This window comes from Cyprinus carpio, chromosome B5 (assembly GCF_018340385.1).
Source record: "Cyprinus carpio isolate SPL01 chromosome B5, ASM1834038v1, whole genome shotgun sequence".
NCBI lineage: Eukaryota > Metazoa > Chordata > Actinopteri > Cypriniformes > Cyprinidae > Cyprinus > Cyprinus carpio.
In genome coordinates this window covers 13,892,619-13,915,718 of record NC_056601.1, presented here as the reverse complement: position 1 = coordinate 13,915,718, position 23,100 = coordinate 13,892,619, and positions in this window count along the sequence as shown.

Below are 23,100 nucleotides of genomic sequence, written 5' to 3'. Positions count from 1 at the left end.
TTCACTTCAGCCCTCCAACGCAGCACAGTTGTTTATGGCCACGCTGGACCAAAGCAACAGATGTGCTTTACACACTGCCAGTCCACATAAGACTCCACTGCTTGAGCCCAGGTGTGCAAATAAACAGCAGCTGAGGACAAGACAATCTGTCTCCAAAGTTAGTGGGCACTGGTCTAATAAACTTGTTTCTTGATAAAGACTAATTTAAATTGCTTTCACTGCTATATCTTTTTTGCAAGTTTAATAGCACTTCCAAAGTCAGTTCTGACACATCTGGACATTTATTTTCCTCAAGAATATAATAGGAACTTTAAATAAGTTCAACCATATGCTTTAGTTTCAACACAATACAAAATGCAAACATGTCGACATCCTAAATTTCAAACTTTCTAACTGGTTTCCTCTCTGTAGACTGACATAATCAAGAGGTTTTGCAGCCTAATTCGCTTGAAAAGAAGTGAAACTGACATCAACTTTCATGCTTGCTTAAATCAGCCTATTTTCATGCAAAGCATTACAGACAATCATGAAATTGTGTCTTGAAGAGCATGATCCCAGGCTGAATTATTAATTACACAAGTCAGGGGTATGCGAGTGACTAATTATAGTTGACAGATTGCAATAAATGTCTTGTAAGTAAATGTTAGGTTTAATGTCGTCATTTCCAGAAACCACAATTACACATGGTTAATTTACATCTGCGCATAATAACCATGCAAAAGATGAAACAATATTAACATTATTAGTATTTCATTATATATTTATACAATGTAAAATCATGAATAATTCCCAGTATTAATGGAGGTAAAAGGTTTCCTCAATTTATCTACCAGGCGATATACATGCAGAATTATTTAAAATTAATTAATTTAGAGATTCATCAAAAAATGAAAACTGTGTCATTTATTATTGTGAAGACCCATTTTAATAGTTATAATATAATAAGTTATACAGGTGTAGAATTTATTTATTTTTTTTTTTTTTTTTTGGGTAGACTATGCCCCACAAAACTAAAAATCACAATGAAAATCTCATTGAAAAACGATAATGTTTACATATTTCAAAACATTTTGTACAATGAAGGAAACACTATGTTTGAAGTCTGAAATATGTTTTTCATTCATTATTATAACTAAATTGATAATATTTGTAACGACAAATATACTTTGTCTGTGACTAAAATAATCTGTACTTAAAGAACATCTGATCACAAAGTCTACACACACCTACATTTTTGGTGTTCTCTCTTTCCCAAATAATCAGTAAGTGTCTAGTGTCTCAATAGTTCTTTTTCTCTTTCTGTAAATTATGTTCTTGAGCACTTAAACAATAATTTTAATAATGGCCAAAAAAAAAAAAAAAACTCAATTTGGATTTTTGTAACTGTTTGTTGCTGTCAGATGGCGCTAGAGCTGAAGGCTTTTCTTTGTTGATTTTGTCTTCCTTACACCCCTTCTTTCAAGCCCAGCGCTGTTAGTGAAGCTCTAGATATACAGGTACATGATTAGTTTTTCTACTAAGGACTTATTAACAAAAAAAAAAAAAAAAAGCCATATAGATGTTGCTTTTGTAAATCTTTAAAAACAAACTATAGGACTCAGAGGCCGGACATCTCACAGCCCTTTAATAGGTGCAATTATTGCTTAACAGCCCATGGTTATACCCATCATGTTTCCTCCTATGTTGAAATGTCAGCACTTTATGACAATCTATTGCCAAGCTAAGCAATCAATAAAAAAAATGGTACATTTAGCGAACAGGGGTATCAGCTGTAAAATCGATACTTTTCAAAGTGTATAGATTGAATCTGAGTCATTTATATTCTAGAAGCTTAACTTTTAGCAAAGTCCCACAAGTATTTCAAAGACAACTGGCAGAACAAATTCTGATTAAAACGAAAAGATTGAAGCATTTAACGAGGTTCAAATGGACCATTGATTGTACATTGGTGAGAAAGTGATAGACAAGAGTGAAAGATGTGAACGACGCGTTTCTGATAACTGGACATGGCTGTTTCTTAAGGCCGTTTGAACAATAGGTTAGTCTCAGAGACGCTGATTTACAGAGGATGGTGAATTGAAGAGGGACCCATGGGGACACTGGATGTCCCAAAAAAGAATCTTGGGCTGATTGCAAGAATGACTGGCCTGATTGTGCGAGATTTTTGGGGCCTATGCAGCACTTGTCCATGATGCTTCTACAATAGGCAGTAAATACAAGGGGTAAGGTGGAGATCCTTGACCTAATGTGATGACATTTTCTGCACTGTCCTTCAGGACACTCGCTAAAAGCAACAAGGCATCTCTTCAAACTGAGGGGAATCATTTTGCTCCACTAAGTTCTTTGTAATCATATTTCCGTAAAACTTTACTGTATATCCTGCAAATTAATCTGAAAGTCAATTTCTCAATTTGCAATTCAGTATACGTACGGTATGTTATGCTCATGATGTATATCATGATGTACTAGATTATGATGTATGTAATCTATATACAGTAAAACACCTCCTTAAACCAAGGCGGAAGTAACTTATTAGACAAATGCTTCAGTCTTCTGAATTCACATCAAACTATTGAGAAAAAAGAGTGATTAACAAGAGATTTAGTTATAAAGAATATCTTAAAGGTAAATAAATAAATAAATTGTAGCAGGCCTTTTCACAGATGCCACAATGTTAAGATCAGCTGAATAACATTATTTAATCTCAGTGAACACAATTGGACACAACCTTAATGGAATAAATTAATCATGGCTGACAACAGCATTTCTTTTAAATTAATCATGGCTGACAACAGCATATATTTACAATAACATAAGTATCCGCCATTGCAACATAATGGGAAAACATTACTAAATGCACCTTTAAGGAGATCACCCCAAAATTCTCAAATTCTGACATATTTTTTCCCCCCATTTACACAACCTCATTTCAGTTCAAACCTGTATGGCCTTTTTTCTTTTTCTTTCTTTTTTGTGTCCATTCAAAGCTCTCTGGTTTCCAAAATTAGTCCAAATATTTTCTTTTTCCGCAGTAGAGGTAGTCATACAGGTTTGGAATGATCACACAAATTTCACGACAAACCTGAAACAAAGTAACCTAAACTAAATCTGAGACATGTTGCTACCTAAGTCAGTACGTAGGAGAACAACATAATTACATGATTCCTGTTACTTTTTTCAGCTCTGAAAGAAGCAGACTTTAAACAGTTGATTGCATATTTTACAACGACAGCTTGAACAGATTTTAGTTTGTGCACCAGTGTCCAGCAATTATACTTTAATAATTTAAACAATGATACCATTTAAAACACAAATATAAAAGGTGATACAAGTACATACAAGAAACAGTTACAAGCTAAATTAGCTTCTGTTTTCAGTTCACCGATTCCCTTCAAAACAAATGCAAGCTGCATGCGACGTTATTCTGAGCAAGCCACAATTTAGAGCGCTAGGCCAAATAACTGTTATTGAAATGACCCGAGATGAATGATACCTGCCTCCCCACTTTCCAAAACACAAGTTAATTAATTTGTCCAGAAGACTGTGTGGCATCTGTACAATTGCTCGTGCCTGATTTCATCTAGTGCAGCGTCCTGGCTTTGAGAGCACTATTAAATATTCTCATATGGAGAGAAGGGAGGAGAATATAATTACAACCAATGTGTTAGTATCAAGTGAGACCTGAGGAATGTCATTTAGGTCAGACAGCCATTCCTTAATCAGATTTGCTCTTTTCTTTTTTAATCAAGCCATACAATCATTGGCCAACGTGTCGGGTTATAATGCAGAACTGTGGCCTAATCTTTCACACTCACATTTTACTGCCTTTTGTGTGTTTAATCTTCAGTGCTGTCAATCACAGCCAGGGTTGATTACTGCAGTATTCGACAGTATGTTCCTGAGGAATTAAATAGGGACATGACGTGAGAGTGACATTGGAGGTCTGGCAACCGATATGCAGATTTGCGTTGATACAGTGTTTCCGGACCCACCCACAGGTTCAAATCATAATTTCGTGCTAAGCCTTGAACTTGTTACCGTGCAACCTACAAGCACCCTTGGTTATCTGACGACACTTGATGTAACTGTTAAGTGACACAGACAAGGGCATTGTAAGAACGCATCAAACATCACAATCAAAATCTTAGATTTCTTATATTTTTAAGTAGCACTTTTGAGTGTTTTGGAAAGTATATAGAGAATGTCAGTTATGCATTTTCATTAGTTTCTTCAAATGTATAATTTCCTAAAAAATAACTAAAATGGTAAAAAATGTGAAAAATAATACAAACATCTTAGTTTTTATCAATTAAATTGCCTTGGACTCTATATAAAAGCATCCCTTCATCACAGCAGTGACTGTTGTTAAAAGCCAAAGAAAGAAGCTAGCACTTCAGAACAACCATCTTTTCTAGCGATTCTGGAATTTATCAACTAATAAAAGTTAAATGGCTCCTAAAGGTTTCATTTTAGAATTACTGTAGTTATGTTTACCATTTTTAAGAAAACGTATGGTTTATTTCCATTTAATGAGCAGTAATCAGATAATATCGTGAATCTCTGCAACATGCTGATTATCATCTCTTTCTATGAGCAAACTGATTATCATTCCATGCTCCATTTGCTGTACAGTGATTGATTTACCATTCGCTATGATCTATATATACACTGTGTCATGAATCAATCGTGGAAAACATACGATCCAAGTGCAATTTATTTAATTACAAAAACAAAGATCAAAAACAAGGCAAACAGGCACAAAAACAAAGGCAAAAGTTAATCCACAGACACAGTGTAACGAAAAACAATACTGAAGCAAACAAGGGCTAACAGAACATGGTGTATATATAGGGGAACTAATAAGACTAAATGACACACAACTGGAAACAATGAGAACTAATAAGTGCAAGGGGTGATGAGAACTGAAGTCTGCAAGGGGTGATGGGAACTAAACAACACAAACAACAGTCCAGAAGAGTGCCCTCCAATGCCTGGCAAGGGCACTTCAGCAGATGGCTGTGACATGACCCCCACTTTAAGGAGCGGATTCCGGACATTCCAACCAAATTCAAAGAAATCCAGGTGGGAGAAATCCAGGAGGGAGGTGGAACGGAGATGGATCAGGGGGAGGGATTGCGGGCCAGGACTGTGTAGTGGAATAAGGCCTGGACACAGAGGTAGAACAAGAGGCCAGGGCGGGGCTGGCAGGGCAAACCAGTGAGGCTCCAGCCAAACAGGAAACCCGACTAACGGCCAGGTTGGTGCCGGAGGGAGAGACCACCGAGGTTCTGGCCGAACAGGAAACCCCACGGACGAACAGGGCGGAGTCGGGAACTTGCAAGGCAGCAAGGGTGGAGCTGAAGACCACCTCAGCGGAGCTGACAAAGCAGATAACCCCCTAAGTGGCTCAGGCAGGACTGCAGTTAAGAGCACAGAGAGGTTAGTAACAGCCTTGATGGCCGCAATAAGACAGGCAAACAGCTCAGCAACAGTCTCCTTGACCATAACAGGGCACTCAGAGAATTCATAAACAACCACACCGACCGATACAATCATGACAAAGAATTCACTAAAGGCCTCCATGACCAAGTCAGGAATGACAGGGGATTCACTGATGGTCTCCATGACCTCGTCAGAATAGATGAAGAGTTCATAAATGGACACCCCTGTCTTAAGGAGCTGAAGTGAACACCCCCACCACCTCTGAAGGTTCTGCAGAGTAGACTCTGAGTGCTCCCGGACTGGAGCAGGCTCTGGAGTGGACTATGAGTCCACCAGAGTCGGGTCCTCCAGGACCACTGGACTTGGGACCATCGGAGTCGGACCCTCCATAACTACCGGACTCGGGACCACCGTATTCGGGTCCTCTAGAACCACTGGATTTGGGACCATAGGAGTGGACTTAGCTGCTCTCTTTGTCAGAGATAGGGTCGCTTCACTGTTCTCTGGAGATGTTACAGCGGACTCTGGAATCTATGGGGGCACTCCAATGGGCTCAAAATGACCTGGTGATATCTCTAAACTGCGGTAACAGAGACAGTTAACAAAACCCCAATAATCCAGAATCTGAAGTGTTTCCATCTCACACTGAGGTTCATCCAGGCAACCATTAAAAAATATCCTTGAGCACCGCATAATTGTAATCCAGGCACACCGCTAAAGTCCATAAAAATTTGGCGAAACCTCCAACCTCTATCCCCTGCTGGCGCAGGGCCAACAAGGACCGAAATTATGCCATCCGCTCCTTGCTAGTATATGGAGGAAGAATATGAATGCCCATGGTCCAAAAGAAAAACAGAGAACACTGCCCAATTGCTGGCTTTGATGTTGCTTCAGTATTCTGTCACGAATCACTCATGGAAAACATATACTATCCAAGTGCAGTTTATTTAATTCCAAAAACAAAGATTAAAAACAGGGCAAACAGGCACAAAAACAAAGGTAAAAAAAAACAACAACAAAAGGTAATACACAGACACAGTGTAAAAGAAAGCAATACTGAAGTGAACAAGGGCTAACAGAACATGTTATATATAGGGAAACTCATAAGACTAAATTACACACAGCTGGAAACATTGAGAACTAATATTAAGTGCAAGGGGTGATGGGAACTTAAGTCCAGAACAAGACAAACAATAGTCTAGAAGAGTGCCCTCTGATGTCTGGCAAGGGCACACCAGCAGATGGCTGTGACACTTTGCAGCCCTGTGTATGCGTATTCAGGAAATATATATTGGACGAGAGAAACAGTGATACATTTATCTAATCGTCCTCAGAACACCCCATCATGCTGTGTAATCAATAAACTTGTTTTAGGCAAAGCACCTTTTCTAGTGACTCAGACATTAACCCTCCATTAACTATTTCAGAGGCTGTTAAATGCACCTCAGTCAATAATGCTAATTTGAAAAGCTATTGTATAAGCTGTTAAGAAATGTGTATTCATATTATGGTAAAGTGGCAATCTTTATTATAGGCTATTACAAATTGCAAAAAAAAGTCAATATGGTGAGGGTAGATATTTCACACCGGGGTGAATTATGGTGGCGGAGTGGAGTTCTAAGCGCTAATTTTAGTGGAAGGACAGCTTTTCTCCTCCTGGTCAATGCATTTTAGGACACTGATATTGAAGTGATGGGGAGACCCTCTGCCAGGCTTTAACCTCAGCCTGTAATTAAGCCAGATGGAAGATAATAAATGTTCTGCATAATTGAACATTACTTTACTGATGGTTTGAAGCACTCATAAGGGGAACCTGCTGGGGTCAACATTAATGTCCATCATGTACAAAGTGTAATGCGTTTTATACATTGACGTTCTATAAGGAAAAGGGGGAAAATTAAATAAAAATTTTTTTATAGTACACTGTATAACATACATGTTCCAATTAGAATTAAAATAATATTTTTACGCATATTTACAGTTCTGCTCATGGTCAGTAGTGTTTCAATAATGCTAAACAAAAAAACAAAACAAAAAAAAACAATATAACAGTGATGACGCAAAACACCAGTTAGAGGAACCTTTTTTTATTACCTTATTAATTAAATTATTTTTCAATTATTTTGTAGTAGTGCTTTCCCTGGTGAAAAATAAATATACTTAAATGTATTTGAAATACATTTATTTCATGCTAAGTCTACTACAAATACATTTTCATATTTATGTACTTTAAAAATGCCATGCAATTATACTTTTAGTATACTAAACTGTTATACTGAAAGTCTGCTAAACAAATTTTGTACCTAATGCACTTTAATTGTGTAGAACGGAAGTAGTGCTGAAGTCCAACTAAAGATATACTGAAGTATATTTGATTTGTGCTAAAGTGGAAATATTGCAAGTATACTTTAGGTACACTTTAAACATTTTGCCTTTGAAGACCAATATTAGTCAAAGATCATACAATCCTCATCAAAAGTGACATTAAAACACTTTTATGTTTTGACTTATGACTTAATATTAAGAAATATGCATTATGCACATTATATTATGCATAAGTAGTACGCCACGTAGTACGCCAAATAAAGTTTGATTATAATTTTTATATCAGTAAGTCTGTAGTTATCTGTCAGTAAATATGTTAATAGATTTTAACTGTACTTAGTATGAAATGAATGTATTTTAAATATATTACTTTTTACTAGGGTTATACAACCCAGAAATACACTAAAGGTTTGGGCTGGACCAGAATATTTGATTATTCAAATATTCGTTCGTTCGGTGGGTTGGCATTCGATTTTCAATTTTGAGATTCAAATATTCTTTGTTTTTCTGAACACCTGGCATCCCCCACAAAACGGTTTTCATTCGCGCTTGAATATGAATTGCCCATGAATGAACGTCATGAATGTCATGATTCAGTTCATCTGGAAGAAAAGACAAAAATGCTGAAGACCTCAGCTCTGTGGGAGCACTTTAAATTTAGTAAGGGACAAGACAAATACAGTGTGCTTAATATGCTATTTGAAACTGGCCTACCACAACAGAACATCAAGTTTGAAAAATCACCTGTGTTCTGTAAGTTTTATACCTATAGTACAGGTGCATCTCAATAAATTAGAATGTCGTGGAAAAGTTCATTTATTTCAGTAATTCAACTCAAATTGTGAAACTCATGTATTAAATAAATTCAATGCACACAGACTAAAGTAGTTTAAGTCTTTGGTTCTTTTAATTGTGATGATTTTTGCTCACATTTAACAAAAACCCACCAACCCACCATCCCAACAAATTAGAATATGGTGACATGCCAATCAGCTAATCAACTCAAAACACCTGCAAAGGTTTCCTGAGCCTTCAAAATGGTCTCTCAGTTTGGTTCACTAGGCTACACAATCATGGGGAAGACTGCTGATCTGACAGTTGTCCAGAAGACAATCATTGACACCCTTCACAAGAAGGGTGAGCCACAAACATTCATTGCCAAAGAAGCTGGCTGTTCACAGAGTGCTGTATCCAAGCATGTTAACAGAAGGTTGAGTGGAAGGAAAAAGTGTAGAAGAAAAAGATGCACAACCAACCGAGAGTACCGCAGCCTTATGAGGATTGTCAAGCAAAATCGATTCAAGAATTTGAGTGAACTTCACAAGGAATGGACTGAGGCTGGTGTCAAGGCATCAAAAGCCACCAGACACAGATGTGTCAAGGAATTTGGATACAGTTGTCGTATTCCTCTTGTTAAGCCACTCCTGAACCACAGACAACGTCAGAGGCATCTTACCTAGGCTAAGGAGAAGAAGAACTGGACTGTTGCCCAGTGCTCCAAAGTCCTCTTTTCAGATGAGAGAAAGTTTTGTATTTCATTTGGAAACCAAGGTCCTAGAGTCTGGAGGAAGGGTGGAGAAGCTCATAGCCCAAGCTGCTTGAAGTCCAGTGTTAAGTTTCCAAAGTCTGTGATGATTTGGGGTGCAATGTCATCTGCTGGTGTTGGTCCATTCTGTTTTTTTTGAAAACCAAAGTCACTGCACCCGTTTACCAAGACATTTTGCAGCACTTCATGCTTCCTTCTGCTGACCAGCTTTTTGAAGTTGCTGGTTTCATTTTCCAGCAGGATTTGGCACCTGCCCACACTGCCAAAAGCACCAAAAGTTGGTTAAATGACCATGGTGTTGGTGTGCTTGACTGGCCAGCAAACTCACCAGACCTGAACCCCATAGAGAATCAGAGACCAAAAAATGCAGATTAGCTGAAGATCACTGTCAAAGAAACCTGGGCTTCCATACCACCTCAGCATTGCCACAAACTGATCACCTAACACACAGTACAATCTATATATTCCATTCTATCTAAATATAAATGCATTTTAATCTATGTATTGTTGCGCATCCTCTAAAATCGCCGTTTTTTAAAGAGTGTGCATGTGCATAAATACCTAAAGGGAACCCCAGAATATGACGTAAGAGGTAACCCGCAATGAATTAAACATCAAATAAAGCAAAATGGTAAATAGTAAATTAGTCATCAGGTGCCATGTTCAATACAGCTGCATCTTAGAGATGTCTAATCAAGTTATTCCTTCACCACATGTGTGTGACGTCATTAACATTGACCTAACACACACAGTTTCACCCAATCTCATGTTAATCTTGAGTATCTATAAAGTAGTACTGCATCCTTCATATCTCCAAAAACTCTTTAGTTTTATCATATTTATAAAAGAAAGATACAGCTTTACGATTTTCTCCAAAAACAGCCAAGCTCCCAGAGGCACACCGTGGGAGGAGCTAAAGAGTGACGAGCACTTGCCTGTTTGCCAACAAAACACAGACATTTAATGCAGTTTCACTTACTGTCTGCAGTTCCGAATCATGACCGGGATCTTTTATAGCTGGGACCACTCAATCTTTCAGTATCAAACGATGTATCAAACAACGCTCTTGCTCTCGCTCTGGTCGATGCGTGCGCAGGGGCGCGCTCTTCTGGGAGAAGTGAATGCATGAAACAGCATTAGGCCTCCCCTTTAACAATGGCCCTATGTTGTTGAACTAATGTGGTTCAAACGACGGAGAAGCGATTGAGGTGTTCAATTTAATAATGAAAAAATCAACATACAATTACTCACTAAATCCCAACAACTGAACAAATTAAAACACAGCCTATTACATTTGTTTCTGAAGGGAATGCCCCCGTTCTACCCAAAATGTGTTTATCTTTGAACAAATCATTCGTGATCCAGCTTCACCTACAGAAAAAGTGAGTATAAGGTTTTTTAATGAATCTTTGCAAATTGCCTTTCCTAATATTGTGCTAATTGGCAAGTTTCACGATGAATGCAGCTAAAGTAAACAGTCTCTCAGAGAGCAGCTCGGAAGAGAGGGGTGGGGTCAGCAGAGCTCATTAACATTTAAAGGAAAATGCTACAAAATGGCTTGCACTGAAAAGAGTTTTTGACAGCAAGAGCTTTTGACAGGGTAAAAAAAGTGTTTTTTTACACTACCATTAAGAAATTTAAAGTCACATGTCCATATTACACCAAAATGCAGTTCTCAACATAATAAAAATGCAAACAGACAGACACACAGAGATTCCTGCCTTTATTAGAGAAAAGAATATGTTCAGCCCCCTCCCTCCAAAGCTTTGAAGCTCAAAAAATGGTATTCGGACCAGCCCTACTAAAGAGTCTTTAAGACCTTTTTCAGTCTCCTAAAACCATACAGAAAGCTCAAAAACCTTACTCAGGGAAAAATGATTCTGTGAAGGTGCTTTAAAGAAACATGAAAAAACTATTATTTTTTAAGATTACACTATAGGTCACCTAGTTTGGATGTTGTTGTAACAATTACACATGTCTGAGATTATCACAAATACAGAATATTTATATGGAGTATTCCATATTCAGAAATGATAAAGCAATATGCCCTGCATTGTTGTATTCATAATTTTGCAGGTTGAAGAATCTAGAACTTCTAGAACCACAAACATTATCCACAAAATAGCATTTTATAATGTGAGAATGACTTGAAGGAAGGGAAAGCCTTTCATGTGAACAGACATGACAACATTTTGAGGTAACAACAAGCCAATGTTACGATATTACAGAACAATTTTAAAGTGTGTTTTAGAAAAGCTATTTGAAAAGTCTAACAAATAAGTTTTTCAGTGGGCCATTTTGTGTCACAAAAACTGCTACATTCCCAAAATAAATGATAAGTTCATCAAATCTACTACTGACCGCTTCTCGGAGTACCAGAACAGCTCTAAAATGTTCTCAGTTTTACAAGCAGTGAAGTTTTAATTAAGACAAAATAGCTCATTTTAGCCTGTCTGCTGCTCATTGTGAGTCTGAGATTTTCATTACGGTTCAAAGAAGTGCTTGTAAAATGGTCACTGAAAAATTCAAGCCCAATTACAGTGTCAGTCTGTCGGACAAATTGCCCTCACTGAAGGCTCTGTGACAGGTGCATTGTGGAAGAATTGATTCTCACCGAGGGATAAGTGAATTGTCATTACGTGTCTGTTTCTTATGACATCTAGCTGGATGTCCTCTGATTTGTACCAGTAGATTTGAATCACTGAACTGTGCGAATGAAAACTTACGCTAGCGCCGGCATTACCGAAGGGAGAGATAAAGGCATCCACTTCACAGGTCAAGAGCTAAAGCCTTCGAAAATGTACAGATCAGAAGAGAGGGTTAACAGATTTGTAAAATAGACCACAAAGGAAAAAAACAGAAGAAGTAGAGGAAAGAAATAAACACACCGAAAAGACAAATCTAAGTGATCGCAGTAGTGGGGGGGCGACCCTAAACCCTGGCGCCTGACCCGTTCAAAATGTGGCCATCATTGCGGAAGCCACACATCGAGGGAGATCAATAGAATACCTGCAGGCTCCATTAGCTTGATTAGAGAGAGGGCTGAGCTCCAGCGCAGGCTCCTCTGAATACAGACAACTTTATTCTCTGGATTATAGGGGATAAAAGCTGCTTGGCTTTCTAGACAGAGGAGAGAAAAGGAGCAGGTGGCAGTAAAGAAAGACTTAGGCCACTGCTGCAGTGGAGACAGGTAATGCGGCAGACTCTTGGCCACCAACTCTTTCAGCATAAGGTGTCTCTAATTGAGGTATCAGCAACATGGGTCTTGGCAGAGACCACTAATCAAAGACCACAGATTGAAGCATTTGCTGGCAACTACAGAGGACAGGAGAGACAATGTGACAAATTAAAGATGGACAAAGAGAAATTAAAGCTCAAACTTTCTGTAAAGGCTTTAATAGTTAGTCTCTGAAAAAAAGGTTTGAAAATACTGTTGGATTACTGAGTCACTGAAATTTTCACCATAAGGATGAGTTATGGCAGTCTGATTAAAAATTAGATTAAAACAAAATGTAAAAAAGAAACAAATGCATGGATGAATTGTTCACAATAACACCGTGTCTACACCAGAAGCGACAGTTGTCGCGCCACGCTGCAACAGCTAAAGTCTGAAAAAACTTGAAACAACAAACAAAACATTAAAAATCAATCGAAACATCAGCAAGCGCGGCATAAATAGAACGCAGTTTTCTGTCGGGGATTTGTGCAGCATCCAGTGTAGACAGCATCACTGATTATAATGAGTTCTATAGTATTTTGTCACTCTGTGCCACTCTCGTCTAGTGTAGACATGGTGTTAGTCAAATAATATGCATTTAGAAAACAGACAGGATGACTTTTCATTTAATGCCAACTTTAACGCTTAGCTAGAAGACTACTGAGCTGTAAATGCTATGTGACTTGTCATTTAAACTAGGGGTGTCGAGATATACCGGTATTGAAGATAACCGTGATATTCAAAGCAACAATTAACGAGATCGTGTTAATTTAGTGTGTGACGGTAAATGATATAGAGATAACCGCGATATTTAAAATGAACAGTTCTCTTATGATAACTCCACATGTTAATACTCCAGTGCCAGTACCTGGTTGAGCTCCTGGTTAACGCTGACACCTGCCACACAAGAAGAAGACGCAGCACTCACAGCTACTCTGAGGAGAGCCATGTTCGTCAGAGTAAGTTGCCATTATTTTACTAGTCATAGAATGGGAAACGTTATATTAACCTGTTAACAGGGGTTTTCTGTATTCATATATTTAAGTAAAGGGTGATTATTTTAAAAAGTACCGCGTTTTCTTTATTCATCTAATTTTTGTATTTGCAATCATTACGGCCTGCGCATAGTAACACTTTATTTCTTTGTTCAAATCTATTAACAGTTACATGATTAAAACTGATCTTGAAAAACTGAGCGACCACATTGCTACATTAAACTCTGTAAAATGCTGAGTTGGTCGCAGTGCCATGCATTTAATGCCTCATCTGCGGCCATTAGTTAATATTAGTTTACATATATAAATAACATAAATAATAATAAACAATATTTCCACAGCATTTATTAATCTTAGTTCATGTTCATTTCAGCATTTACTAATGCATTATTAAAGTCACAAGTTGTGTTTGTAAACATGAATGCACTGTGAACTAACATGAACAATGAACGACTATTTTTATTAACATTAACAAAGATTAATAAATTGTGTAATAAATGTATTGTTCATTGTTCAATTATGTTCATTAATACATTAATGTTAACAAATGACATCTTATTGTAAAGTGTTACCGTTAATATTTATTCATCATACTGTTGAACTTGACAGTATTTTTTCTCTTGTTATTTCATAGGAGCTTCAAAGAAGATGGAGAAAGCCAGAGTCTTGTGCCCTGTGTTTATCAGTATCCTTATGTTCGTTGGGTGAAAAAGAAAAACTCAGTAAACAAAGTAAAAAATAATTTGACTGATATCTCCCCCCGTCCCCCCAAGGTTTCTATAGATATCACGATATATCGATATTGTGAATTCTTATGGCCACAATTCTTATGACAGCCCTAATTTAAACACAGGCAGAATCAAAGGAATCAAATTTCAAGGAATCAAAGATGTGAAAGATTACACTTATTGGTAATGGAAAAACATATACTTGTCTTCATCTTATAATGAAATTCTTTTCAATTACATGCTTGCAAGAAATTTTAACTGGCTGTTAATGGAGAATGATTCTTGTGTAGTTATGGCATCTATCAGCAGGACCTAATGGGGCCATGCTGGCAAGAGCTGGTCTACTGAGAAACAAAATTATGTTCAAGGCTGCTTCATTGATTGTATCTGAGTATGAGACAATCAATGAATTCACAGGTTTGTAACCCTGCAGGAGTTTATTTAAAAATAGTGAAAAAAGAAATGAAAAAAAAAAATACATGTACTTAGGATAATGATTCACAAATCATTTAATGTTTTAAGAGCAAATAAACCTAATTCATGGATTGATTTCAAACGTAAAAGAATCTTGTTCAGGTTATGATAACCTTCCTTCAAAAACACTGAGATGTTGTGAATTGCCTGCACACTGTTAGAACTTACATCAGGCAGAAGCTCAAGACATTCAAGTCAAATTACACATTATTTGTAGAAGGTTGAAGGACATTAAACCATTACCGAAGGGAATGAACAATCAAACAGCTACACTACGTCTCTGTCCAAACAGAAAGATAAAAAGATGTTACCTTTACCTAGCTTATCTCTTTTATGCATTTAACACCACAGTGGTTCTGATTTTGAATGGTGTTCTCAGAATTTCTACATTTATCTTTGAAGAAATGATCAGAAAACACTTTTTATCCAGGTTAATCATGTATACCTAACTTAAGTCTTTCGTAAAGAGACAGTTCACCTCAACATGTAAATTCTGTCATTTACTCACTCTCATTCCTAACCTGTATGACTTTCTTTAGTGAAACATAAAAAGATATTTTGAGAAGTGTTTTTGTTCATACAATGAATGTCAGTTTGGTTACCAACATTCTTCAAAAATAACTTATTTTGGGTTCCACAGAAAAGAGAGAATCATACAGGTTTGGAACAACCAAAGATTTTTATTTTTATTTTAGGTGAACTATCCAAATTGTCAGCATTTTCAAAGTTAAAGAAAAATACAGTCATGATTTATACTATTACTGTTCTTTCCACTGCACCAAGAATAATAATGTGTCACTGGAGCTGTTGAAAGATGTCATCAGTATACTTACCTTGTATTGAAAAATGGATTTTCAAAATTGTAATGAATATAAAAAGCCATAACTGAGCTGGTTTTCGAGTAGCCTTATTTAGCAACCTGTACCACCATAGTTGATTAAGCGAGCAAACCATTGATTTAGATTATGAGTACTATTTTTACTATAATGTTCCTGAAGAACACATGTCAGTTTAACTAAATTTATGTTTCCCAAAGTGGCATCGTATTTTATGTGTCAGAGTTACATGATGACATTATAGTTTTACCTCAGACAAACAATTACCAGCCTAAGTGAGTAATCTGAGGCTATGAAATCATAGCTTTTCTTCCTGGGGGGATATGGTAAGGGGAACCTTCAATGTTTTACATTGGCCCTCTGCCAAAACACTGCATCGGATCACTTTTCTGACGTAGCAGTAGGATAAGAACTGGTGTGCGCTATCACTCAGCAAATGTTACAATATTAAGAATCATCCAGCCTGCTATACTGTATACAGAAGATAAAGCTGATTTGATGTTATTTGTTTAAAGTTAGCAGAGTTAGCAGATTTAAAGTATAAGAAATAGAGTGCTACTGTATATTATAAGGGCAAACAACAAATATTTAAAAATATAAGTCCAAAAACATAAGTTCTAAACGTAAAGTGCACTTGAACTGTTTTAACGTAATTTGCATCACTGTGATAATTTAAAAAGCCTGTATCCCAACTGAGGGCCCTGACGCTCAGGAGCACTCAGGCTCTTTGCAGGCCAAACATTTAGACATCAATTGTTACATCATTTAAATAGGTCAGAAGTAGCACCGGCCTCTGCCACATAATAAGCCGAAGAGAGATGTGGTTCTTTCAGTCCCTCCACAAAAGTGTTCTGGCTCTTTATTCTGCCCTGAAACCCGATCGGACAGAGGACAGAAGACTCGTACAATCAAGGATGGTACTGAAGGAACTGCACCTCGGAAGACAGACAGTAACTCACAATTAATGAAGGCGAAAACAGCATGTGATAACTAGTAAGAACCACTATATTCATTAATCATATGCATAAGCTCGTCATAGAACATTTCACACCAATAATAGTATAAATCTACTGATATGTACTGAGATTTCATTTCAGCATCCCTTACAATATCTAATACGGTATATAATACTTAACAACTTTATATTTATCCCTCAAAATAAAAAACTAATAATTTGAGTAGAAAGATTATTCTGTCTGTGGAACAAAGGCCTCATTTTCATTATTTGCAGCATGTGTCCTCAATCATTTTAATTAAGCTGTGACAGATTTGTTATAGACTCCAGAGGAGATGAATAAATAAATTAATTAATAGATCAAATGTGAATGAATTCAAAAATGAAAGGCTAAGAGAATCACTTGAAATTAAAATAATCAATTGCTTTTGTTCCAGGTAATATGTGACAGCTAATAAAAGTTAGCTGTTACACCAAAGCCGCATGGCTACATGGCTAACCTAAGCAAAGGAAATAAGCTTCACTTCATTAGAAATACAATAACCCGACGGTGACAAAAGTCCAAGGTCTCCTGCCAAGGGGGTTTAGAGCAGGTGATGATGGGGAAAGAGTTGATCCACGTTGGTTGGAGACGCTAGTAGCGATGACCATGAGGCCAAGTCAATCTCATGGGTAATGCCAGTGCTCAAAGGAAGCCAACTGTTCAGTGAGCTTGAGAGCGTGTTACTTGTTTCTTAATTAACCTCCTGCCCCCATCTTGCGTCATGTATTGCCAAAGTCTTGTCAAGTGACAGACACAATGCAGCTCTTTTCAACCAAGCCCCAGGGATTCCCTCTCAGTGTTTGTTTATGAACCTCAGGCGTCAGGGTTATTTTATCCAAACGGCATGACAAATCCAAGCCGGGATGTCTTTCATGGTTGGGAACCGGCAGTGAGAGACTGCTTAACTTAAAAAAAATCTCCTCTGACAGGGAAGACAACAATGACAGCACACAGATCACTGCAAGACGTGTTTTTGTGACATTCTCCAATGCAGGACACTAGCCATCTTTCATATCTGAGATGAACGGGGTAAGTGGTCCCGTTCAGCTGCTGTGACGGAAACAAATAGATGAAAAAAATGAAAGCATAAATTCATCTAATTTTCAGTGTGATTCCAGGTGGTTAAAAAGACACAATGAGCTCCAGAGCCCTCACAGGAGACACCACTAAATAGTCTGCTGACACAAAAGACCAGCACTTCACGAATAAACCCACAAAAGCTGTTGCAAAGCAAAAACAGTCTACAAAGTGCTGATGAACAGGTGGAAATATACTTGGGGGTTAAATAAAACGTCTATGGAGCCCATTGTATAAAAGCAACAGAAAAGAAGGGGTACATTTGCAAACACATAATCGTAACGTGCTATCCTGACCTAATTTCACCTGGGACGAGACTGATGAAAAGTACTAATCAGTAAGCACAATGTGGCACCCTTTGACCGAATACATCTGCACTTTTGAAAAAGGCTCTAAACAGGAGCAGAAACAAAGAGCTATTGCTGACCTGTGCTTATAGTCCACTCTTTATGGTGTTCTTTGTCTATGTGTTCTGTTAAGATTTTAATAATAAGTATTGTGCTACTGTAGTTTAAACATGGTACTGGTAACACCACAGGTTTGATTTGCTGACCGAACGCTTGTTACTCAGGGTTGTATATGTTTAATTTTTAATATTTTGTGCATTTCTAAAATCTGCTTTTTATCTTCCCTCTAAAAATAGTGCAGCTGATATCCCCTGCATACCGACTTCCAGTCAAAACCATAATCACATGGCACATGGTTTTTAAAACTTTGTTCTCCATTCCTTGGGATAAAGCTCGAAAGACCCCCAAAACAAGATGGTTTCTTGTTTATTGACACTGAGGGTGGAGATTTGGTCAGAAAATATGCAAATGACTTTACCCCCTACTTTTAATCTGCTACTAATTTATGATCTACATATTGGTGGGGAGAACAGGGAAAGTTACTCATTTTCTTTAGGGCAGTATGTCTTAATCAGGGCCCCGGGCCCCACTAGGGGGTCTCAGCAAACTTCTAGGGCCTCAAGAAGAATTCAAATGATTTAAAGCAAAATATTACAAAAATCTAAACATTACTTATTTTAACCATCCCCTTAACAGCTTTTTTTTTCCATTTGAAAAACCAGCATTCCACAAGTCCTGGAAAACCTGGATATATGAGGAAATATATAAATACATATTTGTCTAGTCATGCCAAGGTAGTTGTGAGTGACAAATATTTTAAAAAATCCTTATCCTTAATTCTTTTTCATTAATTAATGAATGACTGGAAAAATCAAGGGGCCTTCAAATATTGTTGTGTACAATATTGGAGCCTTGGAGTCAAAAAAGTTGCGTTATGGGTGTATTACACGCAAAGGTGCACCCCTCAGTTACAAATTAGTGGTACAATTTTCTTTTTTTTCTTTTATAAACTGATAATATACTTTGGTATACTTTGAATACAACGTAAGTCGATCTGGATAAAAGTGTCTTAACAACAAACAGCAACGAAAGAGTGTGGCATTGATGTATTTAGAGGCCATGACACGTTATACCTTGTCAAAAATAAAAACTCCAGTAAGAAAGATGAGCTTCTATATCAGCGTGCTTAAAGACAGAACAAACAGAAATCATCACTCAATGCGAGGCATGACTCTGCGTTTGTCCTGCACAACAAAAGCCAATCTCCTCATGAGGACTGTCCATTGACGCTAAATAGCCAACCTACTTAATTCTCTCCTCTCCCAGCCGAACAGTGTGGCAACGGCAACAGACAGCGCTCATTTAAACAACAAAGCACATAGACTTCCATTCAGACTAAAGCTGTCCTCTTTCAAGCGTGTATTCTAAAGCCACTTTCTGTTGCCCCCATCTCAGTTACCCCCTCAGTGGACAGAAACCGAGTCCACACAAAGTTGAGCAGTTCGTGTGAGGGAGTGAATGGGGTGGCCTCTCTCCCAGTGAAAAAAAAGTAAGAAGCAATCATTGAGCCCAGCACACCTGAGGGGTGCACCTTTCGTATTGTCTATGGTGGGCTGGGTGGAAAAATAGTCAGGCGGAGGAGGAGAAACATCAAACAGGTGCGGAATGGGCATTGTGGTGTTTATGAAAGATTCTTTGATAAGGATGAAGGTGCCGCTTGAACTAAAGTGATTTCAGATGAGCTCATTGTTACAGCTCTTCTAAGGTTCACTTTTAGCACCTCGCGGGCAAAGACTTGTGTTTCTTGAGCTGCTCCATTGACAAAACCGTACATGTGTTTGTTGTTAAAGGTAAGCCAAGCTGATTTACTTCTCCGGCTCGAGTGGTGCGCTTGACTTTGCTGTAGGATGATGTGACAGGTGCGTTGGGCTAGTCGCAGAAGATATCGCATTAGGCAGAATTCTTGACGTGATTTCTACAGTAGAGGATGCCTGTTTGATTATGACCTCTTGGAAATTTGACAGAAAGATCAAAAATAAGCTAATTTTTCCATTAGAAAGTGTTATGTTCTAGATAGTGTCTAAATCTAAAATAGGGTTATAGCAAGTTGGGCTAGAAGTCACTTACCAGTGTCTCAGGGAATCATTACATGCTCCTTCCATAATCTTGCTAAAGATGCAGCATTTTTAATAAATAAATAAATATATATATCATATATATTACTAATTGAAAAGTAAATGTGGATTGTGCATGGTGGTTATAAAGGAACTATGTGCACAAAGCTTTGAGGTAAGACAGTGATTCTGTCAGGCACAGGTATTGATATCTGAAATCTAAAATTTGAAAATACAGATCACCTATGAATGTATTGTACATGCCTTCTGATGTTACTGGTTTTGGTGGAAGAGGGACTGGTTTTATAACACCAAATCAAAGCAATCTTCTGTTTTAAGCTTGTAAGGGACATATAAATAGGGGATATGTACATTTGCTATGTAAATCTTCTCCAAATTTTTAATAGATTCATGCTGAAACAGGCCTAATGAATGATTACAATACACAAACTAGCAGACAGAAACATTGATCATCACCTTCAGCCTGAAACATTTACACCCTTACAGAAAAAAACCTTCTTAAATGCTATCATACTTGTATGCCAATATACAAGGAGAAATGATATCTGTCTTCTTCCCACTTTCAAAACTTCCTTTTTCCAGCTGATGTTTACATTTGTATTTAATTAATTTGATACAGCAAATAGGTGGCAAGAAACTGATTCTGGAGTAAGGGTTGACCTGACTGAATAGGACTTGTACAAGCAAGTCAGTTCTGTTATGGAACGTTTAACAAATGAATATGCTGCTATTGTAATTTAAGGATGCCTTAATGGGTATATCACATTTAGGCACTTTACCTTAATTATACGTTGGAAAGAAAATTATCAATATAGAAATGAATAGCTAAATGTCCCATTGCTCATTGAAGGATTGGTAGTTAGCTTACAACATATGACAGTATTTTTTAGAAAATGTATCTAAAAGAATGGAACATTTTAGAGACAAGTCAAACAATATCACAAAACTTTACAGAATTCATAAAAGACCTTGCTCATGTTTATGCCATTGTTGTCCCGTCAAAAATGACCTCACTTCCTAGAGGATGCTGCCATTATTGAACCAGCTTTTATTTGTTAGATTAATAAACTGAAATTGAGGATACAATAAAATTCTTTAAACTCATTAATTAAAACAATATTCCACAGAAAGCATATTCAGCTTATATTGCAGTTATAGAAATAATAAAAAAAAAAAAAATTCATTTTGGCAATATCTGGTTAGGGTTATGGATAATTGTGATTGTGATAAAAGCAAATTTTGTTTTCAATAAAATATTAAGAAAACATAATAAAATGCATAACACGAATGACAAAATCAAGACTGTAAAAATGATTCAGATTTAAATTAAACACCTTAAATTATTTAGATGCAAACAACACTGTATATATTTGTATTTACACAATATTTGTATTCCATTTTACATATTCCAGCTTAGTAAAGACCAAGTCCTTGTTGTTATTCACGAGTAAATTATCTGTTACAATCCTAATGAGAAATTTACAGACATATAAATTGCTCGGCTGCTGGATGCCAACTGTAATATACTGTACATATTCAGTTTATGCAAACCTCCTTGAACTGTACTCTTTATTTAAGACCTCTCTGTTATATCATGGATAGCTATATCACTGTACTGGAATATTCTCTCTTGATTCTACCGTCTACAGTATCCAGCATCTACATGATGCTCTATTTTCTACTACTGTCCTTCATTCCCAGACTGGACAGTAGTCAGTTTTATCACCTGTTTGGAGATAGAGGTAGAGTGATAACCAGTGAGTGGCAGATGATCAGCAGAAGCAGACATTAACCAGATGGCCATAGGTCAACTGGCCACTATGGGAAAACAGCAAAGGTGATACCGCTCAGACAATACATGTGGGTCCCTGATTAAGAAAGGTGAAGGTCGCTGGAGGCAAAACATTTTTCATTCTCACATTGGGGCTATTCTCCTCCTTTCCGCAGTGTATCAGAATACAGGATGTTCCATGGATTGCGTTTTCTCACAACTGTCTCGTCCCCAATTCAAACCTCCTGTGGGTTATGAGGCCGATATACGGTTTCTCCCTCAGCCACCTGACCATGAAAAGAGTGTCTGACTATGGGGGAGGGGGGGTCACTGACACCAGCCAGGGGCACTAGCTGACAAACTACTGTTACCAATTGAACCAAAGGCAGGGGGGAGAAATTAGCAAAGAGTGGAAGACAAGAAAAATGACAGCAGGTGATAGATTTTAACCTGCTCTTCCTCATAAAATCTTCTCCTGTTGACTTTAGCAGATCACATCAGACCACATATCGTTTCTTGTAATGGCTTTTTGTGTGGTCTCTCTGTGCAAAAGTACTTGAATTGGTGTACAGTACAATGGAATGATGAATGGTAACTCGTAGTGTATTTCGCAACATTTATCAAGTATAGTCCATGTCAAGGCTGTATTATTGGTTCAGAGGAATTCTCTGTATCCAGTTACATTCACCATTGTTATGACTTCATGAGCCAGGTTTTACAGATGGGCACAAAGGGAAGCTCATTGGAAATTATTGCCTATTTACCACAAACAGTAATTTGCGCAACAATGTAATGCCATTCACTCTATGACTAGCCCAGTATTGTGTATCCATGCTCATAATTAGCACTACAATTGTCAAATTGTCGTAGTGGGAACCTTTTGAGCAGTTTTAAGTCATTCTATACCTCGATACATTCTATACCTTGATATTTCAATATTGCTAAATTAATTTAATTTAACTACCAAATGTCTTCCAAATAATAATTCTTTTTAAATTTTACTATTGTAAAATTGTCTTTAAAGGAACAAATTTTAGCCATTCTGAAGTATATTCCTTGAAATTTAATATAAAAAAATATAATTTTCACATTATATTTGATACATATTACCACAAGTCCAAAATTACCTACCTTGAATTAATGTGTACTCAAATTAATTTTATTGAAATTTATTTATTTCTGAAAAAAAACAAAAATAACAACCATTAA